This window comes from Myotis lucifugus, unplaced genomic scaffold, assembly GCF_000147115.1.
Source record: "Myotis lucifugus unplaced genomic scaffold, Myoluc2.0 scaffold_133, whole genome shotgun sequence".
Classification (NCBI taxonomy): Eukaryota; Metazoa; Chordata; class Mammalia; order Chiroptera; family Vespertilionidae; genus Myotis; species Myotis lucifugus.
In genome coordinates, this window is record NW_005871181.1 from 1,621,886 (window position 1) to 1,636,945 (window position 15,060).

Sequence of the window (15,060 nt, forward strand, 5' to 3'; positions counted from 1 at the left end):
GCTGCAGGGAAATTAGATATTTATAATACAACTTTGCACGTATGTAGATGTTTGCATACACGTAAATATTTGCATAGTGAGCAGATCGCATGGAGTTGGCGGTGTCTGGTGGGTAACCTTCGAATCATCTGTAGATCTAATTATTTAATGTGGCTGTTGGAATTTGCAGACCATTGCCCATGAATATTTTAGCCTGTTGGTGCTGAAACCTGTCTGCTGGAGATCAAAGGCATTTTCAGATCTGGTCTGTCTCTAGGGATGGGCAAGGAGGTAAGGGGGCTGATATAGAGAACGGAATCAAATTTCTCTATCTCCCCTCTTCTCTACCTAGGCTTCTCCGTCTCTATTACCCACCTCGCTTAATCTTATTTCCCATAATTGTCCATTCAAGGTCCATGTTTCCCTGGTCTCTGGCTATTTTATTTAAACACTTTTAGCCTCCTCAGACAGTCATTCAATGACTTCTGATCACAGGGCAAAATTTAGTGTGAAATTATATCTCCACCTTTCATTTTCTACCTTGGAATGAAAAGATAACCTTTGACGGTGCCCAGTTCTTTATGAAGATTGCTGGTAGTACATTGCCATGGTGGAGGGCATGTATGTGGGAGAATTCATTTGAACAGATTTTCTATTGAAGGATAAATGCACCCCCGAATCTCAGTGGTAATCAGAGCCAGCCGCCTCATTTCGGATGATTTTGAAGATCAGCTGGGCTTCGGAGATGCGACCACATGACACTCTCCCCACACTGAGTTGTTTTGGCTGCAGGGTTGGCTGCTTCGCTCCCTCTTACGCTCTCTCTTTTTTTCTCCTTCGCTTTCCAACTGCATTTGTGAGTATTTTCATCCTTTGCTAAAATCCATTGCTTCAAAATGTGATTAATAGTCATTTTCGGATACAGATATTGGCTCTCCTTTGCCAAAGAGACACAGCATGCAAGAACAGACAAATATAAAAATAATACAAAAGGGTATATTTACTCCTCAGAAACTGTGTTAATGACTACATCTGCCCCTCTCATTTGGGGATGGCTGGGATCCTCTCTGCTCTTCTGATTTGCCCCTACAGTGAAATCTCTTCATTTTGTGCCTCATATATAAAAAAAAACAACCCCGTGGTTGGTCTGATGTTTCTGCTCTGAATGTAAGAACAGTTTAACATTTGACGATGGTATCAATGGGATATGCTCACGAGATACATGAATGTAGAGGTCTGGCACTCAGAGCATTCCTTAAGTGACTTTCAGATGGAAAGCATTCTTGCCAGACACCATGAACAACAGAGAACCAATGGACCAGCAGAGAAACTGAGGCTCGATCAATTTATGTAATTAGCTTAAGCTAGTAAGTGGCAGAACCATTCTTCATACCCATTTTTTTTCTTGACTCCAATGTCCATTCATCATTGAATATTCTCTATCACTCTCTCAGTACTTTCTAATTTTGGCACTTCAGTCCAATGAAAGTATATATTTTCAACTTCTCATCATTTTACCTGGTTGTGATTTTATTCCAGATTTTTGTGTTAAGTTCAGAAATTCAAAAGCATTCTCAATACAAATAAATGTTGTAAGCAGTAGCTCACTTATGAGCACCGGAATATTCAGATGTTAGAAAATAGAAGGCCTCTATTACTGGATTATCTATTAGTAACAAATAACGTCGAAACTTAGTGGCTTCAAACAATAATGACTTATTCTCTCTCATGGTTTCTATAGATTGAGAATCTAGATGTGGTTTTGTTGGGAGATTCTGGATCAGGGTCACTATGAGGTTGTCTGTCACCTGGAAGTTGGACTTGAGTGTCGGACATAACTGTGGCCAAAGGGAGCCTTGAATAGAACCCAATGATTCACTTCCAAAGTGGTCACTCAGGCAGATGACAAGGTGGTTCCTTCCCCTATGGGCCTCTCTTCAGACCAATGTCCCCCAGACCAATGTCCTTTACGGCCTAGATTGGGAAGTCACAGGCCATCACTCAGCCATAATGCAGGGGGTCACATGGTCCAGCCCTGATTTGCTATTTATTCACCACTCACACAGAGATGTCATCACAGGCTATCATGGGGACTGGCTACCACAGATACTGATGCTGTATGGAGGTGATTTTATAGATAATCTTATATTAGTACTAACTCCTTGATTTTCAAGAGTAGGAAGTAGAATCCAGGACTTATTCCGGTTCATAGAGCTTTAGGGAAGAATCTGTCTTAAAAGGAATATCACACAATGTGGATAATCTCCGTCTGTCTTTAAAAAAATAATTTTGGTGCTAAATTCATTGGTAGTTGGAGATTTGAGCTTGGCTTGTTACTAATGGAGGTTTATTGTGAAGAGCCATATACACGTGTTGAACTGGTTTAAGGTGCCAATGCTTAGTCATCTACTTCTGCCGAGCAGGTGACTTGTCTGAATGAAAAAATTTTAAATTCTAAGTCTGGTTATTCGTTCTGTTCAAAATGCTTCTATGGCGCTCCATCTCCTCCCTTTCCTGGTGTCTCATTCCTCTCTTCTCATGTCTCCAGGCCTGCTTCTGCCACAGGACCTTGGCACTGGCTGTTTCCTCCATGTGAAATACTCTCTTATGTGCCCCTGGGACGAATTCCTCCCATCACTAAAATCTTTCCTCAGATGTTACCTTTTCAATGACATCTACGCCGACCATCCATCCTGTTTAAAATTGCTGTCCTCTGCCTGAAGCAATGAACCTAAGACACAGCAGTTGCTCAGAAACTTTCACTGAATAAAGGACTCATTAATGAAGGCACAGGGAGGTCCTGAGGCCGCTTTTTACTGCCCAAGGCAGTTTGGTATCATTCACGTGGCTCATTTTCAGACACAGCACTTGATGTTTGCCAAGAGTCTCTAAAGACAGTCATCAAATGCGAATGTGCTCTCTCTCTGGGGGAGGTTTCCTGTCACTCCGAAATCAGCACCGTCTCCATACTCATATCTTTAGAACTTTAACATAAAGAGAGAACAGAAGAAAAACACTTCTACTAGGACATATAATAGCGGACAGTCTGATATTATTTAAGGGAGGAAATTAATTGCGCCATTTCTGTAGACATTAGGCAAATGGTTTCACTCAGCGTTGAAAAGCAGCTTGGGACTATTAAAGCATAGGGTGCCTGCGTGCTCTTTATGATGGTCTTAGCAGACGACCTTAGATCACTTTTATTTCTCTATTAAATCTAGATATATCTCATTGAGGCCACTACCCCACATGCCACAGCCTGGTTCATTTTGGTGCATGTGGCCGGAACTGTCTCTCATGAAATGTGTACCTGTCGTTGATACGCGCCTGGTGTGGGTGGTCTCCAGGCTGGAGTTGCGGTCAGCATGGATCTCCATGGAATGGAACCGAGTGCATGGGCCCTCACCATGTCGGTTGAGTACTTTGTTGAGATCCTGCCTCCCCTAACCTGGAAGCTGTGTCTTGTCTTCTGTGATATTCCAGTGAACTGACCCTACATGGCCACTCATTTAGAGTGAGGACAATAGGAGACAACTGAGCTTTTAAAATTTATGAAACAGCTAAATAAATCAAAACTTCATAAAAATATCTGTTATGGGTCATATAGTAAAATAATAACAAAATAATGGTCCCACGCTGGTAGGCAAACAACACTGGCAAAGGTGTAGAAAAAGCATGTGGTTACCAGATGAAAGTTTATTTTTCGATTCTTTGGTTTTTGTCTTCGTCCTAACTTTTTCCTGCAGCTTTCAGGAGAGTCATAGACAGTGTCAGCGTCTAATTTTCAGATAAATCATCTATTTTACATTTTAGATGCTTAGCTATTTTTTGCAATTTATTAGAAGAAACACTTGCTTGAAAACAGGGCCTCTGTTTCACAAGAGGTTAGCCGCTTCCTCATGAAATCACAATTGTCTGTGACATTAAAATTAGCTCCTTAGCAGGGACTATGAAGTCACGAAGCAGCCGTAAGTGGCAAGGGGATCAATCCTTACGAAACAAAGATTCGGCATTCATGCAAAATACCTTTAGTGATTAAAAATGGGAAAAAATTGAGCATAGGTAGAAGAGGTATTGCTGCTACATTTTTAGAGAAATTGCTGAAAGCTATTTAGCCAGGCAGGCGGATGACCTTTACCGTTCTCTCAAGGTTAATGGGGTCCAAGGAAATGGTAATGTAATAATTTGGGTTTCTTGCATGTCCCACTGACTTAGAGTCAAATTTGCTAGAGTTTCGTCGGGCTAGGGAGGGAGTGTTGATGATTACATGTATTGGGGATGCCTCGGTCCTTATTCTAAGCTCCTTTCTATTGGGAGTCATCTGAAATATATGAGGAAAGACGACCTCTGTGGGGAAATTCTATAAATTCTCCCTTTTATTCCAATTAAATGGGAAGCTACAACTTGTAGCCCAAAGATAAAATAGTAAAGGGTATGCGTTCCCGGAAACCTGCAATGAAATATCACAACTCTTGAAGTCTGAGACACTCAGAGCCAGAAAGCTTTAGAAGGTGGGGATTCGGTGGGACCATGTCCTTGAAATGGGCATCTAAAGGACCTGCCCCTTCTGTGCCCTCATGAACAGCACAGGGAACCTGCTCTCTCCTCTCTGGACATGGTCTATTTCGCCAAGTGAGTGGCTGTGCGTTCTCCGCTTGCATATCCAGCTGGTCGGGCTCTGAGGGCGCCTTTTAGGAGCTCTTGAGAAGGCCGAGTGTCTTGGCGTTGTCAAAATGTTCTCATTAGACCCAGGGAATCAATTCAGAATGACTTTAATGGGAGTCAAACTGCCCTGTAGCCCCATGACAAAGGGACTTCAGAGTACCCTGTATTTATTATGCCTTTCTCTCTTTAATTATGTCTGTCCTTCATATTCTCCTGTTAGCTCCCTGAATGTGTTTCTTCTCCACGTTTTTGGCATTTTAATGCTTCGCTGGTCCATTCTAAAGGGGCACATGACACAGTGTCAGCTGATTCTATTGAGAAAAACGCCCCAGTCTCCTGTGGCTTTTGGCCAAGCCAAACTATTAATTTTGTTCCAGTTGTTGTTTTGGTTGTTGTTTTTACAGATTATGGAAGCTGTGTGATAGAAACTTGATGGTTCTTTCCAATCTGAAAAAGGGATTTAAAGCTTTCTTTTGCAGTCTCTTTGGAGGCATAGTTGATGTGTCTTAAAGTCATACCCTTAACACTTATTACAGTGTCTGGTCTATTGAGAGTGCTTAGTAAGTGTTGAATGAATAAAGGAATGAGCGAATGATATCAGCATTCAGACCTAAGCATACTGTATTCTTAATATAAAATAGGGTTTTGCCCTCTGTTGACTGAGGAGGGAGATATCATAGTAGTGGCCAGGGATTCAGCAGTGAACAAGACTCAACTCTTCCTAAAGAGTGTGATCCTCCACTACAGTGTGGTGAGTGACGTGATGGGGTGCTAAGAACAGCACCCAACCCAGACCTCAGAAGGACAAGGACACAGTCCTGGGAAGAAATGGCAGTTCTGCTGAGTAGTAGCTAGGAAACGTGGGGGAGGCAGGCGTCCATACCTGGCCATTGGAAGCATTACAGGAATGGCATGGGTGGGACGGATGCTTTCTGTGAGGTGAATTCAGAAAAGGGGGCCATGGTGAGGAGTATGGACCTCATCCTGAAGCCATGGGGAGCCTCTGAGGGTTTTAAGCAGGGCAGTGACACTTTGGAGAGATGCTCTGGAAATATTTTGGGGAATAGATGGACTCTAATAACAGACAGGGAAGGGGAGGAGATTGTAGTAATCAAGGGGGCAGCTGGCAGTGGCCTCCCCTAAGGTGGTGATGGTGATGATGGAAATAAGTGATGAATTCAGGGTCTAGGAAGAGGATGGATGGACAGGCCATGCTGAGGCAGTGGATATGAGAGATCGGGAGGGGCGGGGCATCAGGATGGCATCCAGTCTCTTGGGTTCTGAGTAGAGATGTATTTCTGAGGAGCCATCTCAGGAGTCTTTGATCTTTAAGTGCAGGCTGGTGTTCCTAAAAGCTCCCAAATGGACATCCCTGAAGACCAATGCCTTCTTCTATCTCATCACAGTGAACAGCGAGGCTGGCTAGTGGAGGTGCTCTCATCTGTTTGCAGAAATTCTGCCGGGCGAGAGCTGGACCTCAGAGGGCTGTAGGCATATGCTTACATCGGAGAATAGTTTGCACCGAGTAGAGTGTTGTCAAATAAATGGTTAAAATATATTTCTGACTGTCCCTCATGGATGAGTTCAGTTAAAATAGTTGTACGGGTGTGTGTGTGTTTGTGTGTGTGTGTGCGCACATGTGTTTATGCATGTATGTTCATTCACAAAGTGCATGTGTGTGTACATGTGTTTGTGTACAGACACATCCTTTCCAATTCCTCCATCACTGGGAACATCTTGTTTAATGCCTCTGAGATGATGCTGGTACTGGTGATTGGCTACCTAGAACCAGGTACTGGACAAGAGTCACTAACTCATCTCTACAAAAGTAAGCCAAACAATGGTTAGTTATAACAGTTGTTTTTTTACTGCCAAGTGTCTGGACTACATTTGAACTGGTGACATCAAAGGGGGTGACTCCATAGCCCGTCACCCGTCCCCTGAGATATGTAATCCACTTTAAAGACACATTTTAAATGGCCTACTATGGGAAATGCAGTTAGCAAGCTCAGAGAGATGCTTGCATTTAAGAACTCTCAGAAATGCACTTACAGATTTAAGGGAAAAAAATCTTTGCAAGGAGTAAAATGCACATGAGAGAGATGATTCATTTTCTCAGAGCCATTAAAACAGTGCCTTCTGTTTTCATCCATCATACTCATGAAGTAAAAAAAAAATATTGAAGAAAAGGCGATACTTACCTGGAGATGAAATTTTAAGTGTAAGGAAGTCAGATGTCCATTTTTCTGAAAGAAGCCACTGAAAATCTTCTGTAGGATATAATTTAGGCAGCGCCTCATCATTATGGACCAGGAGCCGGAGTGAGATCATTCTGGAACAGCAGCCAGAGTGAGCGCAATCTCTACCCAATATTTTCTGAAGCACAAGTGTAGCCAGGAGTGAGTCATTCAACAGGGTACCTCAGAGGTGGAGGGTCCTGGATATAAATGGGCAAGACTGCAGCACAGGAAAATCCGTCACCTTAACCTTGGACGTGCCGTCCTCATCTCCCGGTGAGTTCACAGAAATCGGCTTCTCAGATTCCGAGCCGTGCATGAGGCCATGTCCACACCGCGGTGAGGATCCAGGTGAGTCAGAGATGCCTCGGAAACTCAACCATCTCTGTTCCTAAACTCCAAGCGATAGGACATTTCCTTCTCGGGTTGCAAATAAGTCACATAAAAGTAACACGGGAAATGGTTAATCTCTGTGGACTTTGCTCATTGCCTTCCTCTGAGAATGTGCCAGGAAAAGAGAGAGCTGGAGGCTTTGGTTCTATCAAGGAAAGGTAGGAAGAGGTGGCGTGGGGGGATGGTTTGTCTATTCAACCTGTGGCAGCACAAAGAGAATAGAACTCAGACTTGTCAGTGCTGCTTCTTAGGGCTCAACGTACTACTTTGCAGAGGTGTTTTAAAGGGTGAATGACATCATTCATATATTATTCATCAAGTATTTATTGAGTTTTACATGTTGCTTAAGCTCCAAGAGCGAGTAATATAATGTTCCTGCTCTCATGGAACTTACATTCTAGTACATAGAACTGGATCTAACACTTAAGTGAACACATAAACATAGAAAGTGGCAGGTAGATGATAAAGCAAGGTAAGGTGTAAGAAGGACCGAATAGTGAGCTATTAGATCCGGTGATTAGATAGAAGTGGCCTCATCAGGCAGTGACCTGCTGAGTAAAGTGAAGAGGAAAGAAAGAGTGTCTGGAAGTATCCAGCACAGTGCTTGGCACATGCTTAGCACTTATTGTTGTAATGACTCTCATCCTTGATCAGAATGGTGTGTTTTGAGCCTGAATGTCCTTTTTGAAATGTGGGGTGTCTGTAAAGTGTTGTAGGAAGTTTGGTGTAGCCCATACTTATAATGGAATCATATACTTGTACACAGAGAGATTTTTTAATTTCCAGTTGCGATTGAACCTTGTAGGTAGCTAATAATGTTTATAAGAAAATCAACACAAGCTGAGTGTTTTGTGTGGTTAAAAATCTTGTCATATTTTCCCACATACGTATAATTAAACATTTCTTTTCCACCCACTTAGGGTTAGGAACTGTTTGAGCACCAGGAAAACAAAAATGTGAAGTAGAGTTGTTTTTACCCTCAGGAAACGTATAATCTTATTTTCCCCTCATAATTCAGGACTCTTGCATTACTTGTTTAAATAGAACCAGCAGGAGGGATTTCCATGCTGACAAGGCTCTGTAGAGTTCAGAAAAAACAAGTTGCCTCTGACTGTTAACTTTGATGTTTGTTTAGTTTTATAAAATATGTAAAAGGCTTTTCCATTAGTGCCTAAGACTTTCAGAAAGCTTTTAGAATCTCTTGTCACAAGTACTTAAATACCGTGAGAGGGGAGTCCCAAAGACTGGCAGCCTGGAAACTTAAGTACTGTTGGTGGTTTAGGGTGTGTGGCCAAGTGAAGCCCCCGTCCCCATCGTAATTGAGGTCATGAATACAGTGAAGAGGGAAGAGTGTCTGGAAGCATCTAGCACAGTGCTTGGCACATGCTTGGCACTTACTGTTGTAATGGCTGTCATCCTTGATCAGAATGGTAGAATGGTGTGTTTTGAGCCCACATTCCCTTTTGAAATGTTGGGGGTTTGTAAAGTGGCCATTGGTTCTGAAAAAACCCAGATCACATGGGAACCCCAGATCCATCTGGTAACCTTCTACTACCCTTTAGCCTTTGTGAGCAGCATGTCACAGTCCAGAGAAAGTTAATGATGACAATCTCAGCCTACGTGTATTTTAATGATAGAATGAATGGGAACTTGAGAAAAGTGATTTAGACCGGAGAAACACATATGGGGTGCATTAAGGGCCACAAATAAAATACATCTAGAAATTGCTTTACAGAGTCTGTTTCTGCTCTGTGCAAGTTTATACTTTGTTTTGGGACCATACCTGACACCTACTCAAAGAGGCCTAGGGGGATGCTAACGTAGCCAGGACTCATCACACTCTACATTCTTTCTCTGCTTTTTAATCTTCAGAGGAATATCCTATTCCCTCTTATCCTTTTCTATCCTATGATTAATTCCCTGCTAGGCATGCACTCACGGATTCATTGGCTGTCTCCTCCATTGGGAAGGTAGCCTTGTGAAGGCAGGAACTTTCACCTTTGTATGCCCAGTGCTTGGCCCAGAGAAGGTTCCCAGTGAATATCTGCTGAGAAAAGAGTTTTAGCAATGATGGGTGATACCAGCAACAACGTCACCCTTGGAATTCAGGAGAGCTTAGCTGAGGACAGTCAAAACTCGGTGAGATCCGAGCAAGGCTCCTCATGCGGTTCAGAGGGCAGGGCACCTGCTTTGGTGTTTTTTGTAGGATTGTGTAAAATAATAGAAAGTAACTATTTTTACCAAACTTTACGATACCAAAGTGGTACAATGGGCCAAATGTTAGAAGAATGATACAGATGGGACTAATACATTGTTCACTTTATTTTTTAAAATATATTTTTATTGATTTCAGAGAGGAAGGGAGAGGGAGAGAGAGAGAAGCATCAATGATGAGATAGAATCATCGATCGGCTGTCTCCTGCACGCCCCACACTGGGTGCCCTGACCTAGAATTGAATTAGTGACCTCTTGGTTCATGGGTGAACGCTCAAACACTGGGCCACACCATCTGGGATGCTTTGATTATTTTTAAACACATATAATTGTAACCTAATTTTTTTTTAGTGTTTGTAATTTGGATAAGGGGTGTTATTATTCAACTCAAACAATAAGACTCATTGGTTCAGGTTGCAAAGCATCCATGCTCTGGGGTAGGGCTGCATGTTGGTTAACATCCATCCACTGCTTTAGACATGTCATCTTTGCCCTTCAAAGGTTACACTCTTTGCTGCTTCCACTGGAAGAATCTAGATGATGTGACTTCAAATTAGCCCTATGTGGGGAAAATCTCTCATGACACTCTTTTGTGAGTTCGGATAATTTTAGGAGAATTGCTGGGCATAACATAGTTTTCTTATTTTATGTTTTATTAAATTTATTGAAGTGACATTGGTTAATAAAATTTTATAGGTTTCAAGTAGACAATTCTATGATATAGAGATTTTCTTATTGCTGCTATAGATTATGTATTTGTGAAGCTTGTTAATCAGCCACATCTCAACTAAGAGTCATTGGAAAGGCTCAGGTTGTCTCTCCCCGAGCCCACACCCATATGTGCAACCAGGTTCATCTAGACCAGCATCAGACTACCTTTCTCAGCAAGTAAATTTCAGGAAACTGTTCAGACTTCCAAGCTATAACTGATAGAGAAGTACTTTCTTCTCACCAACCCCGTCCAGTGGGAAATGTTTTGTAAATACCTACTGGTGAGGCATAGGTGGAAGCCCAAGGAAATCAAGGTGTACTGCCTGGAAGCAGAAAGCTTCAGGCACACACTTTTTCTCTTAATGTGAAGGAAGGTGGGAACCATCGCTGTTGTTGGGCATACGTGAATAATGAGTCCACATCCAAATAGGACATTGAATGGAGGAAATTTGATGTTGTATTTAAACACATACTCGTGTATACACGTTATCAAAGATGTGGATTTCTACGGGTTCGGTTTTGTGGAAGTAGCCATGGGGTCTGGACCCTGAGGTTCCATGCTGGCAAGTTCCACCATGATTCTGAGCTAGGAGCCAGGCTTCTGCCTGTGAGGAAGCATTGCCATAATAAGAAATGAGCATGGCTCAGTGGTTGAGCATCAACCTATGAAGCAGGAGGTTATGGTTGGAGTCCCAGTAAGGGCATGGTTCTATCCCCAGTAGGGGACGTGCAGGAGGCAGCCAATCAATGATTCTTTCATCATTGATGTTTCCATCTCTCTCTCCCTCTCCCTTCTTCTCTGAAATCAATAAAAATGTTTTTTTTAAAGAAACAATAGTTATATACACTGGTGATTTGTACAAAATTACTCTTGAGTTTATTCTTTAGTAAATAATATTCAGAAATAGGAAAGCAAAAAATGTCATCGATGTCACAGATGAAAAAGCTACATATATGTATTAATGGAATTCATTCATGGGTTTTGGACCCAAACTCCTCCTGGCTCTCTACACATCCACAGGCAGGTAGACTCCTGTCAAATGGACGGGAATGCCGATTTGTCACCAAAAAACATCCTGGGATTGTGCAAGTCATTCCCTGGTGGCTCAATAAGGGGTTCTTTTCTGTAGCAGCGAGTCAGGAAAAGGTTGAGGGGAGTCAGCGGTGGGTGGTTGTGATTTTGCTGAGCAGACAAGCTTTCTGTAGACACCTGGGCCATCCTCGCTGCACAGAGAATCTTTGGAAATGTTTGCTCTAGTCAGCACTTTCCCATTATAGGGATGGTTAAAATGATCAGGTGTCTCCCCCAAAACAGATGTGTGTTGCTGCCAAACATTGTACAAAGCACCCATCTCAAAGATGTTAGAGAAACAAACACTAGCAACTGATATCTGTGCCCGGCTGGTAAAGACTCTGCCCTGTAAAACTTTTACATTTAGGGAGCAATTCTGCACGAAGCTGGTGCCAGCCCCTGTGAGCAGACCATTCCCTACCTGTGACGTGGATGCGGATAGGGGATTAGAAGGGCTTCGAGGGACCGCGAGGATTTATTTAGAGCTCTCAGTTCTTCAAAAGGAAGAAAATACACCAAAGAGCATCTCCGTGCCAGAGGCTCAGAGAAACCTGAACACGGCCCTTGTTTCTTTTGTTTCAGGAAACAAAGCAGATTTGCTGGAGCCCTACACCTGGGAAGCTCTAAATGGAGTCAGGCTCCTGGGTTATTTATAGCAGATGAGCCTCCACCTCTGCTCTCCTTATCTCTCAGCCCCTCCCCCAGCACCAGGGCCCTATATTTAGATCTTCAGATGCTGTGTGACCACAGCAAGGTTGTGCCTCTGAGAAGGGTGGTGGGATATGGGGTGCTTTTGCCTAATGGGGGAGCTGTCCATTCGGGATGTTTTCACCGTCTGAGGGATAAGACTCTGTGCTATAGAAGAAACCCAATAGCAGGCAGCATCACTTTGATATCGTTTGGTAGAAGGAAGCATTTTTGTAACCTAGTGTTCATTGCGAAAAGCACTGCTGTTGTATATTACTAATGTTTCGGGATAGATTCTTACAATATGTATATAGTGTATATATGTATGAATATGTATATACACACATGTATACATATATACACAGACACATATATATCCCCAAGAGAGGGATTTTTTAAAATTCATATTTGGGTAAGATAAAAATTCTAGGTAACAACAAATTTTTTGCCCAGAAAGATGTATGATACTTGCTTTTGTAAAACAAACATTTGAAGCTATCTCGGGAAGTGACCAAAAGGAAAACATAGTCAGTGCCACTGTGTTCGATGCTATTTAATAAGAGCCAACTACGTGCTGAGCTCGATTCTCATCTTATTTCATTTAATCACCATGTTATTCTTAGGGTGCGGGAGCACCCCCATTTTACAGGTGAGGAAGCTGAGGCTTAGAGAGTTCAGTAACTCATTTAAGGTCACTGAGCTAGACGGGATTCAAACTCAGGGGGTCTGAGCGCTGAACCATGACCCCTGTTGCCCTTAGAGACAGTTCCCTGATGGTTCTGGTTGGTGTGTGTGTGTGTGTGTGTGTGTGTGTGTGTGTGTGTGAAGATAAAAGCAGAGATGACTGTTTCAGGCACCTGCAGGTGGGTGAACAGCCCGAGGCCTGCAATGCCACCCTTTCTGTGGGCAGAGCCCTTGGGTCTTGATTCAGAAAGGTCAGAGAGAGCCTCTTTGTCTGTTACTTATTGTGGAGTGGTGTTCTCCCCTGCAGTTTTCTTGCTACTGGAAAGCAGTCATGTGGCTGAGAAGAGTAGGTTTGGACTCCATAGGTCGGGTATAAGTAAGGGGTTCTACTGTCTATCTGTCCATTCCATTCGGGTACCTTCCTTCCTTCCCCTTTGCTCCTGAAAGTGCTTTCTAAAACCACAGCTGTGCAGAATTGGCCCAGTCACCAATTGCATCCCGTCCATGAATAGTGCCCGGACGAGCAGACACTCTCACTGTGGCAGGAGCAGGCAGGGTTCACTCTAGGGGCCATTTATGGGGGGAAAAGCAAACAGTGGGGAGAAGCCGGCAGGTGTGTTGTTAGGCTGGGACACCATTGCCCATTGAGGACACATAACTTCTGCCTTATTCCTGTTTAGATTGCAAAGAAGAGTTTTTTCTTAGCCCATGCCCAGCATAATCCTGCGTGTTCTCCACCTAGTGCGAGGCAGGACCGGGGTGTTTGTATTAGAGAATCTTCCCTTCATTCATTCTTTCTTCTGAAAGTGGTGTGGGATGCAGCTCAGCTGTCGCAGACTTGATGGCAAAGTTTCATGTTTAAAAAGCACCTTTTTTTAAAAAATTAAAATGTTAGGGAAGGGTTTTCTCTGAAGGGGGGAGGAGGAAAATATGGGGAGTAATGAATTCATCAAGCTGGGAATGCACGAGGCAGCCAGCGAGGCAGTGAGCGAGCGAGGCAGCGAAGCGCTCAGGCTCCCGTACCCGGCAAATGGAAAGAGCACCCATTACCGAGGAGAGGCGCGGACACAGCCCGGCTAATCGCTTGGTCATGCTTGGGAGACGCTCAGCCGTCACAGGCCGCGACATGGGGAGAGCGGAGCCAGGGTCTGTTGTAAGAGGGAATTGTTGATTTAACATCCATAACCAGAGCACTCCCTCCCCCAACCCTCACCCTCAGATGACAAGCCTGGGGGTTGGGAAAATGCTTCTGTGTGTGCATGTGTGCTTAACCCTTTAGAGTCAGCACAGTTGGAAATCATCTGGGAGGTCGAAATACTCGAGGACATGGCTACCTGAATCACAAGATTCCTTTTTACTTATTTCCACAGTTTGTTGTCCCTTGCCTGTGTGGATGTGCAGTATAAGATGTAAAATAATAGAAGCTCACAGGTACTGATGGGTTGTTTTGTACCAGGTGACGTTTTGACTTATTTACATGGATTACCTCATTGATGCCTTGTGAGGGACCTGGGAATAGAATACCATTGTCGTCTCCATTTCGTAGAATTTCAGTGGCCCGACCAAGGTCACACAGCTCATGAAGAGGAGAGGATCTGACTCCAAAGCCTGTACTGTTGACCATGGTGCCTTGTATAGGATGATGACCTTTGAGAAATCTAATGAAACCAGGGACAAATTAGTTGAAGAGACAAAATATACTTTTTCTTTCTTTCGGCACTGATTTTATTGAGTACTGTGCATATAGCAGAGTGGAAAGACAGACATGTGCATAACTCCAACGGCATGAGGAATAATAATAGAAAAAAACACAGAACAAACTTGGGTTAAAAATTGTAAGTTTAATTTTGTCAGTTTTGTCAAGTTTGAGGCTCCTTTGGGACATGTTTCTGGAGATGTCTGGATACACGTCTGTTGGATACACATGACTCGGTCTTGGGCCACAGAGATGTGTTTGAACAAGAGCCCTTAGCAGACATGGAGGTCATAGCTAGTGAATTTCACTAAGCAAGGTTATCATTCCATGCACAATGGTGCAATACAGAAGGCCAGTATGAGTACTGTGCAAGTTCACAAATAGGTGAGACAGAATGGGGTTTAGCAACCCATGGATGGGTTTCTTCATGAAAGATGGGGTTTGGGACTAGAAAGCCTGGTAGAGAGTCAGGACACTCAGATTCTTGGAGGCTTAGACCCCAGCCAGCTGTGGGATCTTGACCTTGTACTTATTCTGAATCTTCAAGGACCTTCTCAGCTCTCACATTCTATGTCCAAGGTTTGAAAAAAGTACTCAAATAAAAAGTAAATCAACACTGCAATTATAGCTAAAAATTTATTGCAGAAACTTGTCCAACTATTTCTTAATGATGTTAACAAGAAAAAAAATGAGGATAAAAACAAAAGTAGAAGGCCTCCCTG